Below are 24,881 nucleotides of genomic sequence, written 5' to 3' on the forward strand. Positions count from 1 at the left end.
CAAATTGTAGCTCCCTAGTAGGGAGCTTGTAGCTCAGTCGGTAAAGAATCTGCCTGCAGTGCAGGAGACCTGGGTTCGATCCCTGGGTTGGGAAGATCCCCTGGAGAAGGTAATGGCAACCCACTCCTATATCCTTGCCTGGAAAATCTCATGTACAGAGGAGCCTGGTGGGCTATAGTCCATGGGGTCACAAAGAGTTGGGCACGGCTGAGTGACTAACACTAACTAATGAGACAATTCAGTAGTTTTTATACACATTGTTTACATAGTTATCATAGCAAGCCTATCACGTGGGTTTTGATTTCTCATTTTACTGATAAACAGGGAAAAAAAAAAACAAACCTGAGTCTGGAGAGTATAAGTGATGTATCCACACAAAAAATCATCCAGTAACCAAGTCAGGATTCAAATCTTGTGTATTGGATTCCAAAGCCAGGATTTATCATTAAATACCAGGCAGACAAGTGATAACCTCTTGGCATTTTTCATATGCACCGAGCAAAATTCAACAAGAAATATAATCTGCTGTGAAAACAAACAAACAAAAAAATCTAACCCTAAAGAAACATCTTAAATGCCAAAGTACTCCATATTGGGAGGAAATGACAGTCACTTCTAACCTGCACTTATGAGACAATGCTAGGTTTCATCTACTTAAATTCCATTGTGTTGTGGCTCCCTTTGCTTTCTGCTCAGAAAAGTACATTTGAAAATCTGTGGCACTACAACCCCTGCTCTTAAATCACCCTCAAAGAGCAGAGTATAACGTAAAAGATATTAAACAAAAATATTACTAATCATTATAACATTAAAATATTCTATGGAGAGTACATTTAAATATTTACTTATTAGTTTGGTATTTCTAATGACATCTCTACTAAAACATTCTTCTTATAATATAAGGTTCTCTAAGCTTCAGCCTAAAGATAAAACAAAAATGAAAGTGTTCATTACTTGAACCCTGTTGCTATTATATATCTCTACCCCAGGCACGTGAGAGTATTGCCACACAAATTCAAAGGGAAATTTCCTTTTTTTTGTTGTTGTTGTTGCTGTTGTTGTTACATTGAAGAACTACTGAAAGTACATCTTCTTCTAGACTACTAAACTCCAATCTGAAAAAAGAAGCTGAGGAAAGTACAGCTCTTTTTTCCATTGAGGCATGACCAGTTGGATCTGAAAAGGATCCATGAGACATCTAAAATATTCCCATTTCTGGGCCCATTAAGCTGGTACTTTACCACATGTACAAGGTCTTTTTTAATAATTTAGAAAGAAAAGCAAGCTAATGAGTACATAGTATAATATTTTAAATTTTTGAATATATTTTATTTTATTTACCTATGTTTTTATTATTTTTCATTTTGGCCACATTTTGGCCATTTCATTTTTATTATGTTTCATTTCATTTCACAAGCTCACTAGTGCAGCTTGTGAGATCTTTGTTTTCCAAGCAGAAATCAAACCTGTGCCCCTGCAGTGGAAACATGGAGTCCTAACCACTGGACAACTAGGGAATTCCCTTGAATAGATTTTACTACCCTGACTAAAGTTTTTGTTTCTTCTTTTTTCATATAGTTCTACCTTGAGAAACTCATTGAATCTTACAGCTCTAACCATATCTCTTTGAGAGTAATTCTCTAATTTATATCTATATACAGTATTATTCTAAATTCTTGTTCTAAATTTAGAATTCTAAATCTAAATTCTTGTTCTAAATTCTAAATTCTTGTAAGTTAAATTAGATATTTTTACTTACATGCTTTATCTGAAATTTAAAATATCTGTATTTGAACTTAATATCCTCAAAATTATCTTTTCCATTTTTGAAACTCAAATTGCAGTTGAAAAAAAAAAGCACCTTTATTTCCCTTATTTTTCTTACTCAACACATCAGAGTCCTCTTAGACACTTGGCATCTCCAGATTTTTATAAGTTGAAATACCATTTCCAAGCCCTTCATGAAGTTGCTCCCACACCAGTACATCTTTTGCTTCACTTCCTTCTAACCATACCCTACATTTCACATTCCTTCTTTTAAGTGCTTTTCTTCCTCTTCCCCTGGAAAGTTCCCACTTGTTCATTAAAACTGAGCTCAAATAGATCTTCTTCTGTAAAGTAATAATTCTCAGTGCATAGCTGGTCACTTCCTGGATTTCTAATAGTTACATTTATTCCTCCCCTAATTTTAAAAACCCTTGAAGGCAGAATTGAATCCATATCTAGATTTTGCTTTCTATATGAAGAATAGAACCCCTTGAATAATAAGTATTCACTAAATATTTTTAAGTGCTTGTATAAATGAATGAGTGAGTACATGAACGAACAAATAGTTCCATGCATCTTTGACTTCCCTTGGTATCATTGTGGACTTTATATCACTACATTTTGTTCTTCCTTTATTTACCTGAAAAATAACTCCTTAGGTAGTTAATATCTGTTTGAGTAAAAAGTGAAAATTTCCATTAAATATAACTCAGCTTTTTTCCCCAAAGTTATATATGTTGACAAACTTTAAAACCATATTGTAGGTCCCAAATAATTAAGATAAATTATTCATATGACAACTGTGAATATTTTCTTCACATATGTGGGAAAATTATGATAAACAATCACAACAAAATGCTTTCAACAACATTCAAAGGGAAAAAATAGTATGTTTAATGTTTTTATTTCTACAGATCATTTTCTTTCATTTTTATTTCTACTTTCCCACATACTATAAATTCGATCAGATCAGAAATATAATGGAAACACTTCCAAAAGTTTTAAATTTTTTTCCTATAAGACATAAGGAAATATTTTCTGCAAATAATGATGCAATTTGAGGGGTAAGAGGTGCTTTCCTAAGGAAAACCTGAAGTACAGTACCTCTTAAAATATTTAATTCCCAAGAGTACCTAATTTAAAACTCTGGATGTTTTTATCTCAATAATAATGGAATTGTGATGTTCTTTATTTTTTCTTGCCCTTTGTTGTTACTATAGACAGACGAAAACATTTAATCCAACAAAAGTCCATGAATAAATATTTGTAAAATAATTCCTATGTTTATAGTAAAAATAGAGTCTAACAAAATACACATAAAACCTTGAAAGCAGAGAGTAAGCTTCCATGGAGAAATAAAATTACTAAACAATCACTCAGACATTATAAGAGCAAAGGAAGGCAGGCTTAAATTTTAAGTGTCATGATAATATAGTTGTATACTATTGACCAGTGCAATTTTTTTTCAAGATAAAGCAGAAAGGACCTGGCTAATGAGTCTGTGACCACCAAAGTGAAAGCACTGAGATCAATTCTCACCCATAATCAGGGAATAAGGTCACAAAATGTAAATAACAAAGACTATGTTCAAGTGAAGGATGGCACAAATAGAAGAAATTGCCTATAATCAAGGTAGAGTGCTCAACAGAACCTAAATTCTTACAGAAGGTAAGAATTGGTCCCAAATTAAAAATGACAAGCAACTAAATACCAGAGTAGTAAGAATTTAGTGTCTCTTTGAGGCTCCCTCTTTCTCTAACATCTCCTGGTACAAACACATCCCTGATCATAAGGAAAGAATGGGTGAAATTCACAATCTGCAGACCAAGCAAAGGACAGAAGGAGGCAGTGCTTGGATTGAAGCAGGGTTGAGATTTTGTGAACCATGTGGTCACCGGAGACAAAGAGATCAAGAGAGTGGTTGTTACAGGAGGTCAAGTGGACTAGGCTGTATAAGCAAAGAAAGAGAAAATAAAATGACTAGAAGTGGATGAAATGAAATGATCTGAGGCAAGAGAACATGATGAGGCTGAGGATAAGGCATGATAACTTTTAGGAGTGAGAGAGTTAGACATAGGAGTCAGAATTTAAGTTATCGGCAGTGAAAAAATAGCCTATTTGTAGCCTAGACTCGTCAAAGAACTGTAGAAGAGAAAATTAACTCCAAACTCCACTAATTAAGGGTTCATGAAACACAGCAGGAATAAGACTGATAAAATTAGTTATATTTATGAAGCTACATCTACTGGAATATATCAGTGCTTTTCCTTTTCCTTTTCTTTTAACCAGTTACTTTTAAACTCATTGGATCATCAATTTAGAATACAGATGATCACAGACTGCTCTTTTTCTATGAAATATTGTTTTTAAATATGAAATTAATTTAGTATCGCTTATATAATTACCTATACATCACAATCTTCAATAAATGATTATCAGTTAAATTTCTGAGAGACTAAATAGACAAAAGGACAATGATCAAACTAAACATGACAATAGAGCTTTGATTCACAACTTCTGCAGCAACAATATCAAGAAATAAAGCCACAGTCTCTGTAGCAATTGGTCCAGAATGTCCAAGACTTGAGCAACAACTACCAGCCAACACCTATTTGCCCCTGCTTTCAAGTCAGTAACCATCAGAGAAAGCAAAATGTGCTACCCAAACCAATTCCATAAGATACCCTGCTTCCTCCCTGTGTAAGTAATCTCCAATTAGAGATACTAGAAATCTTCCCATTTTTTTTTTTTCCCACTTTAAAGCTTTCCCTGTTCCATGACTGTCTTTTTGTCTCTGCCAAAAGCAAGCAATGGCAACTGATTTTACTATGGTGAGATCTGCATGGTTTCTGTATGTTTTCCTTTGGGTGGTCTTTGTTTACTCCCATATTTCTAACAGTTTAGGCTCCAGTGTTCTAAAACTATTCATAATTTAATTCTATTCTCCTGAAATCTCTGCAGATTCATACAATATAGAACTATTTGGCCACCTGGAAACTGGCATAGTCAGTTCACCAAATTCTTTGATAAATTCCCTACAGCCATACATTGAAATATCAGATTTCAGGTAAAAGTGCCCTCTCACTCTAATTTTATTAATAATAGACAATTACTAAGATGTAATATACGCTGAATTTTTGCCATTACTTATCATATTAGGATGCATGCAGATTTTATCATGTAAAAGTAACTGACAGCATTATTTTCCTTTATGTTAAAGTATTTCTCATTGGCATTACTGAAAAATGTTTCCAGTGATTCAAGGCTCCACAAAGTAAAATAAACCAATGACTTAAAAGAAGCATATTCTTACAAAAGGCAATAATAACAGCCTAGAATTGCCCTAACACAATGTCCAAGAGAGAATAAAAGAACCATCATTTTAGAGCACAGAAAAATAACTCTTTCTCCCTGATATAATATTTATTTCAGATATAAAACAAGTGCTTTCTTAAAGTTATAGGTTGAAAAGCCAGAAGTGCTTTCTCAAAATCTTAAATGATCTATGAATCTCATAATTTATATTTTCAATTATGTGCTATATATTTATGTGTATTTTAATATATAAAAGAAAGAGAATTAAGTCGTCCAATCAAGAAAAACAAAAATTACCTTTTGCTGCTCTTATAGTTTAAATCATCAGACTGCCTTTAGAAAGAAGAGACATAAAACTCACCAATGTTTCACATTACCATTTCTGTGTGGGCTAAACATTTAGATTGCTGTCATTAACACATTGTGTTAGAATATGAAAACTTCACCTCAGAAAGCAAGACAAGGCACTTGCAAAAAGATTTTGTATTTAACAAACAAAAAGATGCTGAAGCATAGAATAAATGAATTTCATACATTTCAACTATGCTTCCAAAAAGACTTTAAGTCTCAAGTTCTAGCTAAACAGAGGAAAGTTGAGTTTCTACCCTTCCCTCTGCTCATTTACCATTTCTTGGGATTGTATCTTGAAAGTGAAAAGAAAGTGTTAGTTACTCAGTCATGTCTGACTCTTTGCAACCCCATGGACTGTAGACCACCAGGCTCCTCTGTCCATGGGATTCTCCAGGTAACAATACTGCAGTGGGTAGCCATACCCTCCCAACCCAGGGATTGAAACCTGGCCTCCCACATTGCAGGCAGATTCTTTACCATCTGAGCCACCAGGGAAGCTCCACATTGAAAAAGGAAGGTGGGGCAAAAAGGTTTCTTAAATACCAGCTGTGTCCAGTGGGAAGTACCCACAAAGTGAGAACAAATGTACTCCCACTTCTGAATCTAGTTCCTCATGTGCCATCACACTATAGCTGCCTTATCCAGAGACGCCCTTTCTACAGAGGAGTGCAACATGATTTCTGAGCATTCATGAGTGCTCTTCTCTTTTTCCTTCACTTGGGCAGCCTTTAAAGCACATCCTCCCATTGTCCAGGCATTAAATAGGATATCCTGGATATAACGAAAGCTGAGAGCTCAGTGCTTTACTGCAAACTCCTTTACACCCACACATTCCTCTATATTTTATTTTATTTATTTATTTATTTCTAATTCTCTTTTCTTTAAATGTTACTGAAGTATAGTTAGGATAATTCTTGAGTGTAGCAGGCCATGGTTAAAATTATAAAATATTTGAGAAAACTGGCCCATTTGCAGACAAGTCAGTTTAGCTTGCCAAATTGTTCAAGATTTTGAGAACATACTTAGGGACAGTGTAGACATATAAAACCAGAACTGCTTATTGTTGCATTAACTATATGGGATAATCCAGTTCCAGCCCTTTTCCTATTTATATCTTGACTCTTAGCAAGCTTCTTCAGTTTTTCTCAGAGCTGAATTTATGCTGTCATCATGTCCACTCCTACTTTATTAAATCAGTCCTTCAGATCTTTTTCTTTCAGCTCTCTGCACTGCTGCCCATCTTCCTGTTCTCATCTCTTCTGCAGTTTTATCTTATGTTAGCCTAGTTCAAAATTCTCTACTGTGGGTATTGATGGTATTGATATATCCTTCATACCAAGCACAGTGCCTGATACTTTATAGATGTTCAGTAAATGAACCAAAAAAAAAATTATAGAAAAGCCTACAATTTAGTACATCATTTTTTCATGTGAAAGTTGACACTGCATTGCATCTTAAAATATAAAGTTTCATGAGGATAGGTAAATCATTCTGGTATATTTTTGAATATACTTGATAAATTTTTCTATTTTTAACTGTATTAATAGTAATATTAATGTTGGTACACACAAATCATTATTTTTTGACAACGATAAGTATGTTTTATACTTCTTATTTGTGGAAGAGTTATCATTTTTGTCTTTTTCCCACACATGTTCAACAAGTTTTAAAAATTCATCTTAAGTGACCATAAAAGATATAATTATCTAGAAAGTTTTACTTAGAGCTTGTTCCCTGTTTAGATGAAGGAAAAGAATTAGATGTTATCAAGTGTTATATAAACCATGAAATTTCAATCAAGATACTGCTTAGATAGAATTTACCTGAGGTGAGAAAAGGCATAATTCATGAATAAAACATTAAATAGTCTAACATCTAAATATTATGAAGAGAAACATTTCACAACCATAGTAAATTCTAGTGGGTTTTCAGTTTAAGACAGTAAATTGTCACATATGTACAATTCTTTTTCTTTTCCAAACACCACTGAAACTATAGATGAGCTGGGTTTTAGTTACTGTTTGTTTATTTTCTTCTTCTAAAAAACCTAACCCATTAGGATGGAGAGGACAAAATGAGAGAAGAGGCAACAGCAGAAATATTAGGAAACTCAGAAGCAGATGGCAAGTGGGAAATAATACAGTCAACCTGAGAAAGTCAGAGCCCAGGTCATCATTGGGAAAACTAAGGAACTAATTTAAGCAGAAAGATCATTTATGAAATTTGGGAAGAAAGGAGAGACTGACAGAAGCAGTTTGATTTCCTCCCCTGTTCTACACCATTCAAATCTGCCTCTTTCTCATCCCAGGATAAGTCTGGAGAGAATTCCCAGAGGAGAATGAAATAGTCTTTGCATCAGAGGATTTTAAATTTATTTAAAGGATACAACACTTTTTATGACAACAAGGGTATTAAGTGAATATGTGAGTGTGTGTGCTTGCTTAGTCACTCAGTCCTGTCCGACTCTCTGCGACCCCATAGACTGTAGCCCAGCAGACTCCTTTGTCCAGGGAATTCTCCAGGCAAGAATACTGGAGTGGGTTGCCATTCCCTTCTCCAGGGGATCTTCCTGACCTGGGACTGAACCCAGGTCTCCTGCATTGCAGGTGGATTCATTACCATCTGAACCACCAGGAACGTGTGAATACTTAATACTAAATGTAGAGACTACTAGCCAATCCACCTCCCCACCCATGTCACTGTTCCCAGAATATTTACATTTCAAGCAGGAATTTGGAAGATGCTTCCCTGAGAAATGAATCAGTGGAAGAGAAAAAAGGCTTGCTTCCTCTAGCAAGCCTTAAGTCTGATTCTAGAAAGTCCCAGAGGCTGAATAAAAGGAATGTTGAATTGTTGGAAGGTTCCACAGGCTCAGTGTAATAATGTAACACAGCTTATATGACTGTGTTGATGGTCCTTCCTATGTTTAAAACACTAAAGCCTGACTTTTCTGCCCTGGAATGAGTGTATCACTGTGGTAGTGACAGAAATACATAAAGAACCAGTGTAAAACCTGCTTTGTGTCTCCCCTTTTAGCTGGAAGAAGTACTAAACGTGTGCCAAGGGACTTGTGTCAAGGCTCAGAAGTGGATATACCAAGTTTTACAGAAGTAATCTTTCCAGTCCCAGGTACAGTATTATCTAAGAATTTATCAAGATTCTTTTAGCCTCTATCAGAACAGCCTAAGACTTCCTTGGTGGCTCAGATGGTAAAGACTCTGCCTGTAATGCAGGAGACCAGAGTTTGATCCCTGGGTTGGGAAGATCCCCTGGAGAAGGGAATGGCAACCCACTCCAGTATTCTTGCCTGGAGACTCCCCATGGACAGAGGAGCCTGGCAGGATACAGTCTGTAAGGTCGCAAAGAGTTGGACACAACTGAGCGACTAAGGACACACACACAACTGCCAAAGTCTGTCTAATTATTTGGGTCTCTTAACTGTGGCTGAACTCCCAAGGAGTTGAGTCTCTTTTGGCAGTGCCATCCAAAAGTGTCTGTCAGTCTCATCACACATCATACTTACATTTTCTTTCCATCATGCCACCATCATAATTCTTAACTAGCTCCCTGTTTTCCACCTCATTACAAAAACAAACAAACAAAAAACTCCTTTCCATTTTCTAACATGTTTTATAATCTATCACTTTCTTCATGTTCATCTTCTTCCTTTATTATACAGTTTTCTGAGAGCCCCCAAATGGATCTGTCTCATTTCTACGTCACAGCCTCCACCCTGTGGGTTTTATTTCTTATGTTTTCTCACCCTATAATCCAATCCTCATATGGCAAAGTCTAATATAAACTTCACCTGTTCAGGTTTTCATTTTCTGCTTATTGCTAATCTCCACTGCTAATCCCTTTCTTCTGAAATCCTAACATGTTTACAGCCAGAAGCATACATTACACAATTATTGTAATTTTTAACGTGTCAGCTTTGTTTCTCCTTACAGAAAGAACTGGTTTTACTCCTGTGTTTAGCACAAGGGTAAAAACTTGTATCACACTGATAAGGTACCCAGATTCTGAAAGTGGACCAAATCCAACTCAAATTCATTCATGTGTCCTTGAGCAGTTTCCCTGACCTTTATGAATCCCAGGTTCTTTAACAATAAATTAGAGAATATAATAATCAATCAAACTGTTCTGAATATAAAAATGAGAAAACATATATATTCATCATAGTGCAGAATGTAGTAAACATTCAATGTTTACTATTATGCCTTTTATTAATAATAAAATCATAGTTAAAGAAACGGAGAAGGCAATGGCACTCCACTCCAGTACTCTTGCCTGGAAAATCCCATGGATGGAGGAGCCTGGTGGGCTGCAGTCCATGGGGTCGCTAAGAGTCGGACACAACTGAGCGACTTCACTTTCACTTTTCACTTTAATGCATTGGAGAAGGAAATGGCAACCCACTCCAGTGTTCTTGCCTGGAGAATCCCAGGGGCAGGAGAGCCTGGTGGGCTGCCGTCTATGGGGTCAAACAGAGTCGGACACGACTGAAGTGACTTAGCAGCAGCAGCAGTTAAAGAAAATGAGAAAACAGCATTTAGTGGTATTTTAGAAAATATAATTTATTATTTTCAAAATATACAGCTATTTAAAATCTATATGTGAGGCTGAGGGTGTACTCCTACCAAATGATTGACTACTTGCTGATAAATACTGTACTGGAAGCTATGGCATCCATTCTCAGAGGTCCCACTACAAACACGCTAAAAGCCCTGCAATGAAATAAGTGTGATGTGGGTGGAACTAAGGAATAACCTATATACAAAACTGCTAAACTTTACCCTCAGTAAAACACTGTAGTGTCTGAGAAAAACTCGTAAAGCTGAATTGGAAGTGTAAATAAGAACAAGGTTTCCTCCATTTTAAAACAATTGGAGGTTTCTCACAGTTTGTATGAACTGAAATTAAACTGAACGTAGATGCAGTTAAGGTGTAACCATTGTCAGAATTTGAAACTCAGCTTTCCTACCCTACCATTACTACAACTTGAACACACAATATTTCTGTTCTATGGCAGTCTTTGGCAGCGACACCTATGGATTCTGAGAATGTTGGATGGTTTAGCTGTGGCAAAACATGAAATGGGTCTACTTCCCAATGAGTTACCACCCTGTGGAGCTGTGAATCTCCTTCTAACACCTTAGGTACCGAATATGACACCCTCCAAGCCTCTGAGCATCCTCTCCACAGTCATATTTTAGCGTCCTTTTCCAACTCGATTCAAAATATGTCAACAGTAAGACATTATGCCTCTGAGAGGGAAACAGATGTAGAGCAGGAAGAACTGCACTATAGTCTGTATCTTGATCAACTGTTGGTGACATATTCTTACCTTTCCACCTCTTGTTCTAGTTTCCAACCTTATTTCCCTTCTGTCCTAGCCTAGGCCAGTCAGTAATTTCAATATATTCTTTATAGTAGTTTCACTTCTCTCAGTCCCTGGAATTCTACTGAAAATTCTTTTACATCCTAGGACTGTAGGTAAATCTAATTCACTAGTTCTCTCAAAACAGGTGGAGAGAATCTATTCATTCTACTAATAAATGTATTAGGTTTTGAATTGTGTGACAGATCATAAGTAAATGACTTACTGAATATCTTTCAGATTGACTACTTTTTAAATTCCCAGATTTTGTTCTGTTTTTCTACGCAAACTTTCACTCCACTTTTATCTTTTCAAGGCTCCACATATTCCACATCACTCAGCAAATAGAAGTCATCAGGATTTACTTACTCATATTCCCTCCACTTATTCATACATCTCTTTCCTCTTTTAGAAAGAGATATTTCCTCCTCTTGCCCAGGATTCCTAGAAAAAGGATTCTTACATGCCTCTGTTAAATGATAAATTTTCTTTTATCTCTTTATACTTATACTAGTATTATATTTTTTAAAGTAAGCTTGCCACATTTACATATTAGAAATAATGATATACCTAGCATATTTTACAAAATGATTGTATTTTTATATTCATACCACATTTTCCTCATTTTCTAAATTCTAGCTCTTCACATTAATTTAATCTACTAATATGAAAATTTTATTTTAGAGATCCCTTAGAAGTTTTAAAAGGCACTATATGTATTCTTCATGTAGCAAAGCATACTATTAACATTCTAAATTCTCCCTGAGTACAAAGAGAGACCATTTTAAATTTCATCTCAAACACTTACATGTTCCCTGTGTAATGCTGCTATTTCAAATAGTTTATTTTATTGTCTTGTTGTGCCAAAGCTTATTTGAATATACCAACATGTTTTCTGATGTCTTTGCTCACCATTGCTTCTTGTATCTAAATTCTTTTCTAATGGTAGCATTTTTTGGATATGCAACTTGAAATTCATCAGTTTAATAGGTTATAGATGACATCACTATCCCTTAAAGAGCTTTATTTGACCCAAGACTCCAAGGAAAATCATTTTCTCTGATGCTCCCTCAAGCTGCTGCATGGAAATATTCCTAGTTTCCCTTTTAGAGTTAGAGCTCTAGGCTTTTCCAAGTATCTCATCTGTAGCTCCTCTGTCTGTCTCCTCTTAATGCCAAACAGGCATTAGAGTTACAATCTGAGAGAACAAGATGGCGGAAGAGTAGGTGGAAGTGGAGTTCATCTCTCTCCATGGATACATCAGGAATACACCTTCAGACAAATAAGCGCGTGCAGAACGCTAGCTGAGAGTGGACAGGAGTACCTGATGAGTGGAAAAGAATATATAGACTCATGCAAAAGTCGCCAGGATGAAGGAACTAGAGGGAAAAACCAGGAGTGTTAGTAGGACTGGACCTGCCCTTGGAGGGTGGGGAAACTGAAGCAGGGGTCTGATCCCCACACCTGGACAGTTGTCTGAGTCAGAGGAGAAACATTTAAGGCTGAGAGTGAAACAGCTGATCTGTGACAGCCTAAATGGAATGAGAATCAGACAATCCTTGCTGCAGCTATACATACCCCAGACAGGGATGCAAGTCTCCTGGAAAACACAGTAGCTGGGAGCTAGAGTTTAGGGATTGTGGAACAATCCCAGGGCAAGGGCTGCTGTTGACTGTGGAGAGACGGATGGAGGGGATGTGAGGGAGAAAATTGTGGTAAGAAATGCTGTGGAGGAAAACTGGGCAGCCATGGAAGTAAGGCGATACTGCTGAGTCACATGTAGGGGGTGGGGCCATCACCATAGCCTCTCGTCCCCGACTTGCCAGCATTAGCAGCTGAAAAATAGAGAGGCTGGTCCATCAAACGCCTGATGCACTGAACTACAGAGTAGGACCCCACCCAGGGTACCCCTTTAAGTGCTTGATCCACCAATCTACAGAGTAGGACTCCATCCAAGAGTAGGATCCAAGGCCCTACTCCATCTACAGAGTAGGGCCCCTCTATGTGCCTGACACACGGAACAACAGAGAAGGACCCCAGGCAAGGGAGCCCTCTAAGTGCCTGAATGGGTGGAGCTATGGAGAAAGACTGGACAAACTGGCCTTCTACTTGCCAGTTACAAGAGGCTTGACAAAAGCCTCTGATCAGGCCATAACTCCTGTGGCAGAGGCAGTGCATGTCCCTGCACGCTTGTCGACACCAGGGTCCCTGCAAGTTAAGCCGCTGCACCACCTTCATATTCAATCTCACTGGGTCAGAACTGCCACAGGGAAAAAATAAAAGTCTTGAGTCTGTGCACACAGGGTCACTTAGGTAGTGTTCAACACCTTGTGACCCTGTAGCCTGTGACCTACCAGGCCTCTCTATCAAGGAGGGGAGTTCTCTAGGCAAGAATATTGGAGTGTATTGGCCAATACCAGTTGCCATACCCTTCTAGAGCACTATATATCCTGCTAGCAATGGCACCCCACTCCAGTACTCTTGCCTGGAAAATCCCATGGATGGAGGAGCCTGGTGGGCTGCAGTCCATGGGGTCGGTAGGAGTCGGACACGACTGAGCGACTTCACTTTCACTTTTCACTTTCATGCATTGGAGAAGGAAATGGCAACCCACTCCAGTGTTCTTGCCCGGAGAATGCCAGGGACGGGGAAGCCTGGTGGGCTGCCGTCTATGGGGTCGCACAGAGTCGGACACGACTGAAGTGACTTAGCAGTAGCAGCATCCTAGCTGTCAACTCCCGTGAGTACCTGGTGCTGCCAGAACCCCCACAACCTAAGCAGCTGCACCACCTCTACACCTGGCCCTCACAGGGGCAAACCCAAGTCCTCCAGGCCAGCCTCAGGAGCAAACCCCAGTGGGCGACCCACATGTAGAGGTGGAAATAAAATCACAATTGAAACCCAGGGGCAGGGTGACTAAGGAAGAAGACCCAAAACCTCCCCACTAGCTGTACAAGATGCAGATTAAATCCACTCAATCAACTAGGCAGACTCTGTGTCTATGGAATGTATAAAAGGTCACTGAGAGCTCCCACAAAAGAAAACACACTCGTTCTGAGAGCTTTGGACACTGGAGGTAAGAACACAGAGGAGTAGGACCAGATTAGAATATGAGCTGTCCCCACAGCAGGTCCAAAAATCAGCACAGTGTTGGAGGGTATCCTAGGGAGGTGAGGTAGACTGTGACTCCCAGTGACGGAGAGGGACTCTGACAACAGTGACTCAAGAAAAACATTTGTTATTCTTATGTTTTGACTTGTTCTGTAGATTCTTTTGGATTTTTTCTTTTCCCCTCTCTGTTGTAGTTGTCCTCTTATTGTCACTATGAAATCTGATTAAGCTTTTGAGCTTTTTTCTTTTTTTCTCAGTCACATTTTTTATTGTTTTTATAACCTCTACCTCTATGTTGGGCTTTTGCAGTTCTGGAGAGTTTTCCTTTTTCTTTTTTCTTTTTTAATTTTAATTTAAAAATTTTTAAACCTATTATTATTTTTCCACATTTATTCCTTTGTTTGCTTTTCCTACTGTTCTTTTCCTCTTGCATTTAATCTTTAATATATATAAATCTTCTTAATCTATCTCTATTTAACTTTGCATTACTATTCATTCTTTCCTTTCCTCTCAACATATTTATTAGTTTTATTTTCATTGCTTGATTACCCAATTGTCACCTTGTTTTAGTTTTGTTTTCCATGTTTGTGCTTTTAGTTAGTTTTGTTCTGGTAGATATAATTATTGGTTTCCTTTTTTCACCAGGTGGATCTATTGTACTTTATTTTGTTGGACTGTTTTGATTTTGCTTATGGGTGTATAAATATATGTGTATATTCAATCACATTTTTTATTGTTGTTATAAACCTCTGCATATCCATTGGGCTTTTGCACCTCTGTGGAGTTTTCCTTTTTTTTTTTTTTATTTTATTTTATTTATTTTTCTTTCTTCTTCTGTTTGTTTCTCTCATTTTATAATTTTAAGTTTTAATTTTTTTAAACCTATTATTTTTTTTCTACATTTATTCCTTTGTTTTCCTGTCTACTGTTTTTTTCCCCTTGCAATTAATCTTTAATGTATATAAAGCTTCTTATCTACCTCTATTTAACTTTGCATACCTATTCTTTTTTTCTTTCCTTTCTTCTCAATGTATTTGTTGGTTTTGTTTCCATTACTTTATTCCCCACTTGGCACCTTTCTTTAGTTTTGTTTTCCAGTTTGTGCTTTAGTTAGTTTTGTTCTTCAGTTCAGTTCAGTTGCTCAGTCATGTCTGACTCTTTGCGACCCCATGAATCACAGCATGCCAGGCCTCCCATCACCAACTCCCAGAGTTTACCCAAACTCATGTTCATCGAGTCAGTGATGCCATCCAGCCATCTCATCCTCTGTCATCCCCTTCTCCTCCTGCCCCCAATCCCTCCCATCATCAGGGTCTTTTTCAATGAATCAACTCTTTGCATGAGGTGGCCAAAGTATTGGAGTTTCAGCCTCAGCATCAGTCCTTCCAATGAACACCCAGGACTGAAGTTTTGTTCTTAACTGCTAAACATAATTTTTTATTTTCTTTGTTTGCTGGGTCAATCTATTGTACTTTGTTTTTGTTGGATTGTTTTGACTTTGCTAATGAGTGTATATATATATTCCATTATTTTAATTATTAATTGCCTGATTTTGTAACTGCCCTTTGTCTGGGCTTCATCTTAGGTTTCTCATTTTTGGATACTTGTTTTAATCTCACTTAATGCCATAACAAACCACTTGTTAACGCTTCATTCTTCACCAGAGATCAAGCCTTGAGCCTTTGGAGTGTGAGCACTGACTCCAAGACCCTAGACTACAAGAGAATTAACCCTAGGGAGTATCCAATAGTGAGAACTCACACAAAGGAAACCACTTTAATACAAGACCCAGCATCACCTAACCACCAGTAGCACCCTGTGCGGGACACTTCATCTAAACAACAAATAAAACAAAAATACAAACTCGATAATCAGCAGACAGCATTACCACCTCACTCAGCCTTGCCCATCAGAGGAAAAACAAACAAAAAAAGAAACAAAAACTGAGCACAAATTTCACCCTATACAAAGTTTACACAAACCACTGGACCAACCTTAGGAGGGCAGAAACCAAAAGGAAGAAAAAAAATTCAAACTTGAAGCCCAGGAAAAGGAGACCTCAAATACAATAAGTTAAAAAAAAAAAAAAAAGGCAGAGAAAACTACAAAAATGAAGGAACAAACTAGAAACACAGAAGTCCAAATAATGAAGAGGAAACAGCTAACTTACCTGAAAAAGAATTAAGAATAATGATAATAAAGATGATCAGAAACCTTGAAAACAAAATGGAGAAAATGCAAGAATCAATTAACAAAAACCTAGAAGAATTAAAGAATAAACATACAGACACAAATAACACAATTACTGAAATTAAAAATACTCTAGAAGGAATTAATAGCAGAATATCTGAAGCAGAAGAATGAATCCATGAGCTGAAAGATAAAATGGTAGAAATAACTTCTGAAGAGCAGAATAAAGTAAAAAGGATGAAAAGAACTGAGAATAATCTCAGAAACCTCTGGGACAATACCAAATGTACCAACATTCAAATTATAGGGGTCTCAGATGAAGAAAAGAAAAAGAAAAGGTATGAGAAAATTTTTGAAGCGATTATAGTTGAAATTTTCTCCAACATGGAAAAGGAAATAGTTAATCAAGTTCAAGAGGCACAAAGAGTCCCATACAGGATAAACCCAAGGAGAAACATGCCAAGACACATACTAATCAAACTAACAAAGACTAAACACAAATAAAGAATATTAAAAGCAGCAAGGGAGAAGCAACAAGCAATATAGAAGGGAAACCCCATATGCCTAACAGCTAATCTTTCAGCAGAAACTCTGCAGGCCGGAAGGAAATGACAGGATATATTTAAAGCACTGAAAGGGAAAAATCTACATCTAAGATTACTGTACTTGGCAAGATCTCATTCAAAATTGATGGAGAAATAAAAAGCTTTACAGACAAGCAAAAGTTAAGAGAATTCAGTACCACCAAACCAGCTTTACAATGAATGCTAAAGGGACTTATATAGTCAAGAAATACAACAGAAGAAAAAAGACCTACAAAATCAATCCCAAACAATTAAGAAAATGGCAATAGGAACATATATGTAATTACTTTAATGTATGGAGCCAAGAACACACAGGAGTAGGACCAGATTAGAATATGAGCTGCCCCACAGCCAGTCCACAGATCAGCACAGTATTGGAGGGCATTCTAGGTGAGGTTGACTGTGACTCCCAGCAAGGGAAAGGACTCTCAGAGCAGGGACTTGTGGACATGGGGAGAGGGGAGGGGAGGAGTGGGTGAGATGTATGGAAAGAATAACATGGAAACTTACATTGTAAATAAGTAAGTGAAAAGCTCTCAGCCGTGTCCGACTCTTTGCGACCCCATGGAGTATACAGTCCATGGCATTCTCCAGGCCAGAATACTAGAGTGGGTAGCCTTTCCCTTCTCCAGGGGACCTTCCCAACCCAGAGATTGAACATAGGTCTCCCGAATTGCAAGCAGATTCTTTACCAGCTGAGCCACAAGGGAAGCCCAAAACTTACATGACCATATGTAAAATAGATATCCAACAGGAATTTGCTGCGTGGCTCAGGAAACTCAAACAGGGGTTCTGTATCAACCTAGAGGGGTGGGATGGGAAGGGAGATGGGAGGGAAGTTCACAAGGGAGGGGATATATGTATACCTATGGCTGATTCATGTTGAGGTTTGACAAAAAACAACAAAATTGTGTAAAGCAATCACCCTTCAATAAAAAAATAAATTAAAAAAATGAGCTGAAAGATAAAGATACAAGATACAATGAAAATCACAGAAATTAATATATGTTGGTAAACTAATTATGTAGAGTTAAAACAAATAATTGTACTGTTGTGTTCTGAAAATTGCTGATATTAAAATTTTAAACAAAATTTTAAAAAGTTAAAATCTTTGTGTTCAACACATATGATCTATGTATAGCTTAAGGAATAAACAAAATGAGTGGTGTCAAGAGCTTAAATTTATGTTACTCTATTATTTTTTTGTTTGGGTAATATTGATTCCTGCTTTCTTCTGAGTTCAACTTGTGTTTATTTCTTTTAAATTAATTGATTTAAATGGTTAGATATCCTGCATATGGATATACAATATGTATATATACATATATATATTTTCATTGTGGCATATACAATTATATATGTATTCTATTTAGACTATTATAAGTTCTGGGTATAAAACAATAAACAAGTCAGATTTATTATTTCTGTTAGGGATATTGAGGCAGCGCACATATAAACAAATCAACTAGGTAATCCAATAAGCACTAATTATAAACTGGAAAGTAACAGAGTCTTGTGATATAGATAAACAGGTTATAAGAAGTCTTTACAACAGATGGCCAAGAACATCTCTGATGGATATCCTAAGACTAGAAGAAACAGCCATGGAAACTCATGCAGGTTAACCCTTATATCTGTTTTTATTTTTTTCCTTTGTCTCATTGTTTATGTTCTACCCTCTTTGCTACATCTTTGGCTATAGCTATTCATCTTTTACAATTTCATTCTATCTCTAACCAATTCCCCATTCCCTTCAATCTAGAATATACTCTAGTTATTTAGAAATCTCTAGATCATGTGCTGATCAGCTGCCTTCTTAATTTACTACTTTGATTATCTTTCTTTTATTATCTACTCTTTTCTCATCTACCTTGTAATGAATTAAGAAGGATTTTTTCTCTGTCACCACTTATTGAAGCCACTTAAACGAAAGTAACCATAAATTTAGAATTGCCAAAACTGTACTATCTTTTCAATCTTCACTTTAATTAAGACTCCTTCATGCAAAATAATTAATTGATCATTCACTGAAACTTAACTATGATTCAAGAATCCTTCTTTGCATATAACAAAAATTCTTATTATGCCTTGAGTGCTTTGTCTTTATGGGATTCTATTTCTTCCTCTCACTTCTTAAAAGCTTTTTTTAATGTCTTGACTTTGTCCTTGTTGCTTTTATTCTAATTTTAGATTCTGCCTGTATACATACTCTTTATACTAGAGAACTCTCATTGACACATTTATCAAGCTGATATAAAATAGTTTTTAGTTCAGGTTTCTTTCCATGATGTATTGTTTCCCATGTAAAATTTATGAACACTCTTACATGCAGCTCAATAACAAAAGAAAAGAAAAAAAAATGAATCAAAGACTGGGCATAAAACTTAAATAGAAATTTCTCCAAAGAAGACATACAGATGGCCAAGAGACACATAAACAGATACTCAACATCAGTAATTAGAGAAATGTAAATCAAAACTATGATGAGGTACCACCTCACACTTGTCAGAATGGCCTCTATCCAAAAATCTACAAGCAATAAATGCCAGAGAGAAAAGAATCTTCCTATACTGTTGGTGGGAATGTAAACTGGTATAACCACTATAATGAATAATATGGAAGTTCCTTAAAAAACTAAAACTAGAACTACCAAATGACCCAGCAACCCAACTCCTAGGCATATATCACAGAAAACCATAATTCAAAAGGGTGCATGCACCCTGATGTTCATTGCAGCATTATTTACAATAACCAGGACATGGAAGCCACCTAAATGTCCATCGACAGAGGAATGGATAAAGATGTGGTACATAATACAATGGACTATTACTCAGCCATGAAAGGGAATGAAATACTGCCATTTGCAGAGACATGGGTGGACCCAGAAGTCATCTTACTGAGTGAATTAAGCCTGAAAGAGAAAAACAAATATCATATAATATCACTTATATGTGGCATCTAGAAAAATGGTAGAGAAGAACTATTTGCAAAGCAGAAATAGATTCACAGATGTAGAGAGGAAACTTATGGTTACTAAGGGAAGATGGGGGTAGGAATGAATTAGGAAACTGGGATTGACATATACACACTGCTGCTGCTGCTGCTGCTGCTAAGTAACTGCAGTCGTGTCCAACTCTGTGCGACCCCATAGACGGAAGCCCACCAGGCTCCCCCATCCCTGGGATTCTCCAGGAAAGAATACTGGAGTGGGTTGCCATTTCCTTCTCCAATGCATGAAAGTGAAAAGTGAAAGTGAAATTGCTCAGTCGTGTCCAACTCTTAGCGACCTCATGGACTGTAGCGTACTAGGCTCCTCTGTCCATGGAATTTTCCAGGCAAGGGTACTGGAGTGGGTTGCCATTGCCTTCTCTGATATACACACTACTATGTATAAAACAGATAACTAATGAGAACCTACTATATAGCACAGAGAGCTCTACCCAATACTCTGTGATGAACTAAATCATAAGGAAATCTAAAAAAGAGGGGAATATATACGGAGGACCCTGGTGGGCCGCAGTCCATGGGTCGCTAAGAGTCAGACACGACTGAGCGACTTCAGTTTCACTTTTCACTTTCATGCATTGGAGAAGGAAATGGCAACCCACTCCAGTATTCTTGCCTGGAGAATCCCAGGGACGGGGGAGCCTGGTGGGCTGCCGTCTATGGGGTCGCAGAGAGTCGGACGAGACTGAAGCGACTTAGCAGCAGCATGACTGATTCACTTTGTTGTAGAGTAAATACTAACACAACATTGTAAAGCAAATATATTCCAATAAAAAGAAAACAAATAAATGTGTGAACTCTTTATGTCTAAATTCAAATTTAATTTTTACTAGAAGTATGTTTCTTTCATGTGTATTTCCTATCTAGGTTAATTATATAAGCAGCATAATAACAAACATTTATTAATCTTCACTTTCAGAATAAAACATTAGAATAAGCATGAGTGATTTGTTTTGAAAAATGTAAATATTATATTAATTATCTTAATATAAGAAGTATAGTAGAAAGAAGTTGGGTTATAAATGAAATGTAGGACAGAAGCAATAAAAGGCAGAAGAAAGGATAAGAGTGCATATTTCTTCATCATACAGAGTTAGAAGTTGAGATATAACCAATATACATATAACAATATATGTTTTATAGATAAGAAATGTTATTAAGGTGTATAAATATAAACAATAAAATAATAAACTCATAAAAGTAGGAAAACATGGAAGAAAAAGTAATATAAATGCCATATATTCTCTTTTGCAGGAAAAGCCAATAAATCATATCTCATAAAGTAATTGCTTAGAGACATAGAGATAATCACAAGGAATGATATCAGATAAAGTTAAAAGTATTTACCTGCCTCTCCTTTGTGGAGGTAAGGATTGATTTTCATAGTTTTTAAATTACTCAGTGGGTTTTAGTTTGATATTTCCCTATTTTACACACACACACACACACAGATATGTAGAATATAGTACATGTCAGTTGTAATATATTAGTATTTTTATATATGAGGAAAACATATGTGTGTATGTGTTAATGTTGTCTGAATCAAGTTTCCTAGGAATACTGTAGTATCTTTCAACATGTAAATTTAAGTTTGGTATTATATATGGAAAATGTTTTTGATTTAGACTTTAAATATTAGTTGTATTATTTCTTAATTCTTCAAAGAGAGTCTTGCCTCCATTTCAAGCTTTTCTTCCTCTGAGTATTTTATTTTTTCTTAAAAATCTTTATCTCATAGTCATTCTTTTGGTTAATCTCCTGCTTGTCTTCCCCTTATGGAATTTTTATTTGAATCTATTTTCCTTTGGGCACTAAAATTTTTCAACTTTTAGACATTTTTATCCCTTAATTTCCTCCCTAAGTCTTATTAACTCATTGCATTTCTCATTTCCCTTTTCTCTTTTAAAATTTTTCTTAGTTTTTGATTTTATGAATCCAAGTTTTTTTTTTTAATTTTATTTTATTTTTAAACTTTACATAACTGTATTAGTTTTGCCAAATATCAAAATGAATCCGCCACAGGTATACATGTAAATATGCGTCTCCAACTCTAGTTTTTTAATTTCACTTTAGTTTGCAGTATTGTGTTGCAGTTTTATTTGGGTTTTGTATTTGTTTTCTAGATGTGAGGTTTCTATCAGCTAAATTGTTCTGATGCTGTTTTTTCAGCTTTATTAAAACATAATTGACAAAAAATGCATTTATAGTGTACAATGTGATGGTTTGATATATCTATACTCTCTGTGAAATGATTACAACAATCAACTTAATTAGCACATCCATTACCTTACATGATTACTTTTTTTTTTTTTTTTTGCATGAGAACTCTTAAGATTTACTCTCAGCAAATTTCTGTATCAATATCTATGGTCAACATGCTATATATTAGATCTTCAGAAATCATTCATCTTATAACTGAAAGTTTGTAATCATTGACCAACATCTCTCCATTTCTCCCACTCCTCAAACCCCACCATTCCACTCTCTGACTTATTTTTTTTTAAGATTCTACATATAAATTTATAAATTATAATAGTATTTATCTTTCACTGTGTGACTTATTTTACTTAACATAATGCCCCCCAGGGTCATCCATGTGTCCCAAATGGCAGGGGTAGGGTTTCCTTTATTACAACTGAAAGAATTCATACATATAATTTATTTAAATGTTTGCTGCTGCTGCTGCTAAGTCGCTTCAGTCATGTCCAACTCTGTGCGACCCCATGGACTGCAGCCTACCAGGCTCCTCCATCCATGGGATTTTCCGGTCAACAGTACTGGAATGGGGTGCCATTGCCTTCTCCAATTTAAATGTATAATATATACAAATTTATTTTTATATACCATGTTTTTTCTATCTATTCATTCATTGATGGACACTAAGATTGTTTCCATTTTTTGACTATTGTGAATAATGAATGCTACAGTGAACATGGGAACAACAGTATCTCCTAAAAAAATATTTCATTTCCTTTGCATATGTACCCAGAAGTATGCTCATTTTCTATGTCTCATTATGTAGCTTTTTTGGTCATTGATCTGAATCTTCTCCATTTTGGGCAGGGATCCTAGACAACAGCACTATCTTTAAATCATTACTGTGAAGTATATACTATCTTAGGACTTCACTGGTGGCTCAGAAGGTAATGAATCTACCTGCAATGCAGTAGACTTGGGTTTGATCCCAGGGTTGCAAAGATCCCCTGGAGGAGGGCATGGCAACCCATTCCAGTATTTTTGCTTGGATAATAGCCATGGACAGAGGTGCCTGGCATGCTATAGTCCGTGAGGTTGAAGAGTAGGACACAACTGAGTGATTAAGGACACATACTTTCCTTAGTGGGTAACATTAAGATGGTGGTGTGGGGAAGGGGAAAGGTTGACATATAATGTGATTCTCTTTCATTTCTCCAGGTTATTTACTATTGATGGCTCTCTCTATATATATATATAGATGGATATATATATATATATATATATATATGTCCATTACATTACATGTATGTATGTACATGTATTACATTCAGATCAGATCAGTCGCTCAGTCGTGTCCGACTCTTTGCGACCCCATGAATCGCAGCACGCCAGGCCTCCCTGTCCATCACCAACTCCCGGAGTTCACCCTGTATTACATTACATATATATATATATATATATATATATATATGTAATGGACATATATATACACACACATATATATATATGTAATGGATATATATATATATATTAGAAGAATTGTCCATTCTTCTACTAGGACACTTAAAATTTTTTAATATATGTAAGAATTCATCATATATAAATAACATCAAAATTTTGTTATTTTCTGTTACAGATGTTTATTCGATTCTTTATTTATATTTCAGCATGGTTTAGGACATTCTATTGGTACTTAGAGCCTTTAATGATATTCAATTTCATGATCCATTTTTATGAGGTCTTTGTGCATAATGCTTAGAAAACTTTTCTCAGGCTTAACATGAGTGAAATATTCATGAATATTTTCCATTTATTATTATTTTTAAATTACATTTATGTCATTACTCCATCTAAAAGTTATTTTTATGCTTAATGCATGCAATATAAATGAATAGTTTTATAAGTATACTAGATCTGCTTCAGAATATTCTATTCTGTGGCTTTTATAATTACATCAAGACTAAATTATTTTAATTCTTCTAGTTTTGTTCATTTAGTAACTGGTAAGGCAAGCACTCTATACATTACAGTTCTTTGGCCTAGTTCTATAAAATAATATTTTGAAGTTACAGTCACCCTGCTTATTTAACTTATATGCAGAATACATCATGCAAAAAGCCAGGCTAGATGAATCACAAGCTGGAATCAAGATTGCTGGGAGAAATATCAACAACCTCAGATAGGCACATGACACCACTCCAATGACAGAAAGTAAAGAGGAACTAAAGACCCTCTTGATGAGGGTGAAAGAAGGGAGTGAAAAAGCTGGCTTTAACTCAACATTCAAAAAACTAAGATTATGGCATCCGATCACATCACTTCATGGCCAATAGATGGGGAAAAAGTAGAAGCATTAATAGATTTTATTTTCTTGGGCTCCAAAATCACTGCAGATGGTGACTGCAACCATGAAATAAAATGATGCTTGCTTCTTGGAAGAAAAGCTATGATAAATCTAGACAAAATATTAAAAAGAAGAGATATCACATTGCCAACAAATGAAAGCTATGGTTTTTCCAGTAGCTTTTGAAGCTCAAGCTCCAAAACTTTGGCCACCTGATGCAAAGACTTGACCCATTGGAAAATACCCTGATGCTGGGAAAGACTGAAGACAGGAAGCAAAGGGGGCAACAGAAGATGAAATGGTTAGATGGCATCACTGACTCAACAGACATGAGTTTGAACAAACTTTGGGAGATGGTGAGGGACAGGCAAGCCTGACATGCTGTAGTCCATGAGGTTGCAAAAAGTCAGACATGACTTAGCGACTGAACAACAGTAACAATAAGAAACATGGTCATTATTTCTAGAATACACACACAATGAACAATTCCTTCGTGCACATCATTAAGTCTTTGTAATTTCAAATATATCTGGTTGATATCTCCATATATAGCTATGAAAATCAATCATTCAGAAAGCTCCAATAGAAATCATACTTAGATTTACCTTTTTTTTTTTTTTGTAAAAAAAAAAAGCTA

The 24,881-nt window shown here is 36.1% G+C and overlaps 1 protein-coding gene across 7 annotated transcripts in view; it reads right to left on the reverse strand.

Moving 5' to 3' along the window:
- The window catches only part of CTNNA3 (catenin alpha 3), a 1,922,732-nt gene that overhangs the window by 140,452 nt on the left and 1,757,399 nt on the right, over positions 1 to 24,881 (reverse strand). The window lies entirely within an intron of this gene.

The sequence above is a fragment of the Bubalus bubalis genome, chromosome 4, assembly GCF_019923935.1.
Source record: "Bubalus bubalis isolate 160015118507 breed Murrah chromosome 4, NDDB_SH_1, whole genome shotgun sequence".
NCBI classification, from domain to species: Eukaryota; Metazoa; Chordata; class Mammalia; order Artiodactyla; family Bovidae; genus Bubalus; species Bubalus bubalis.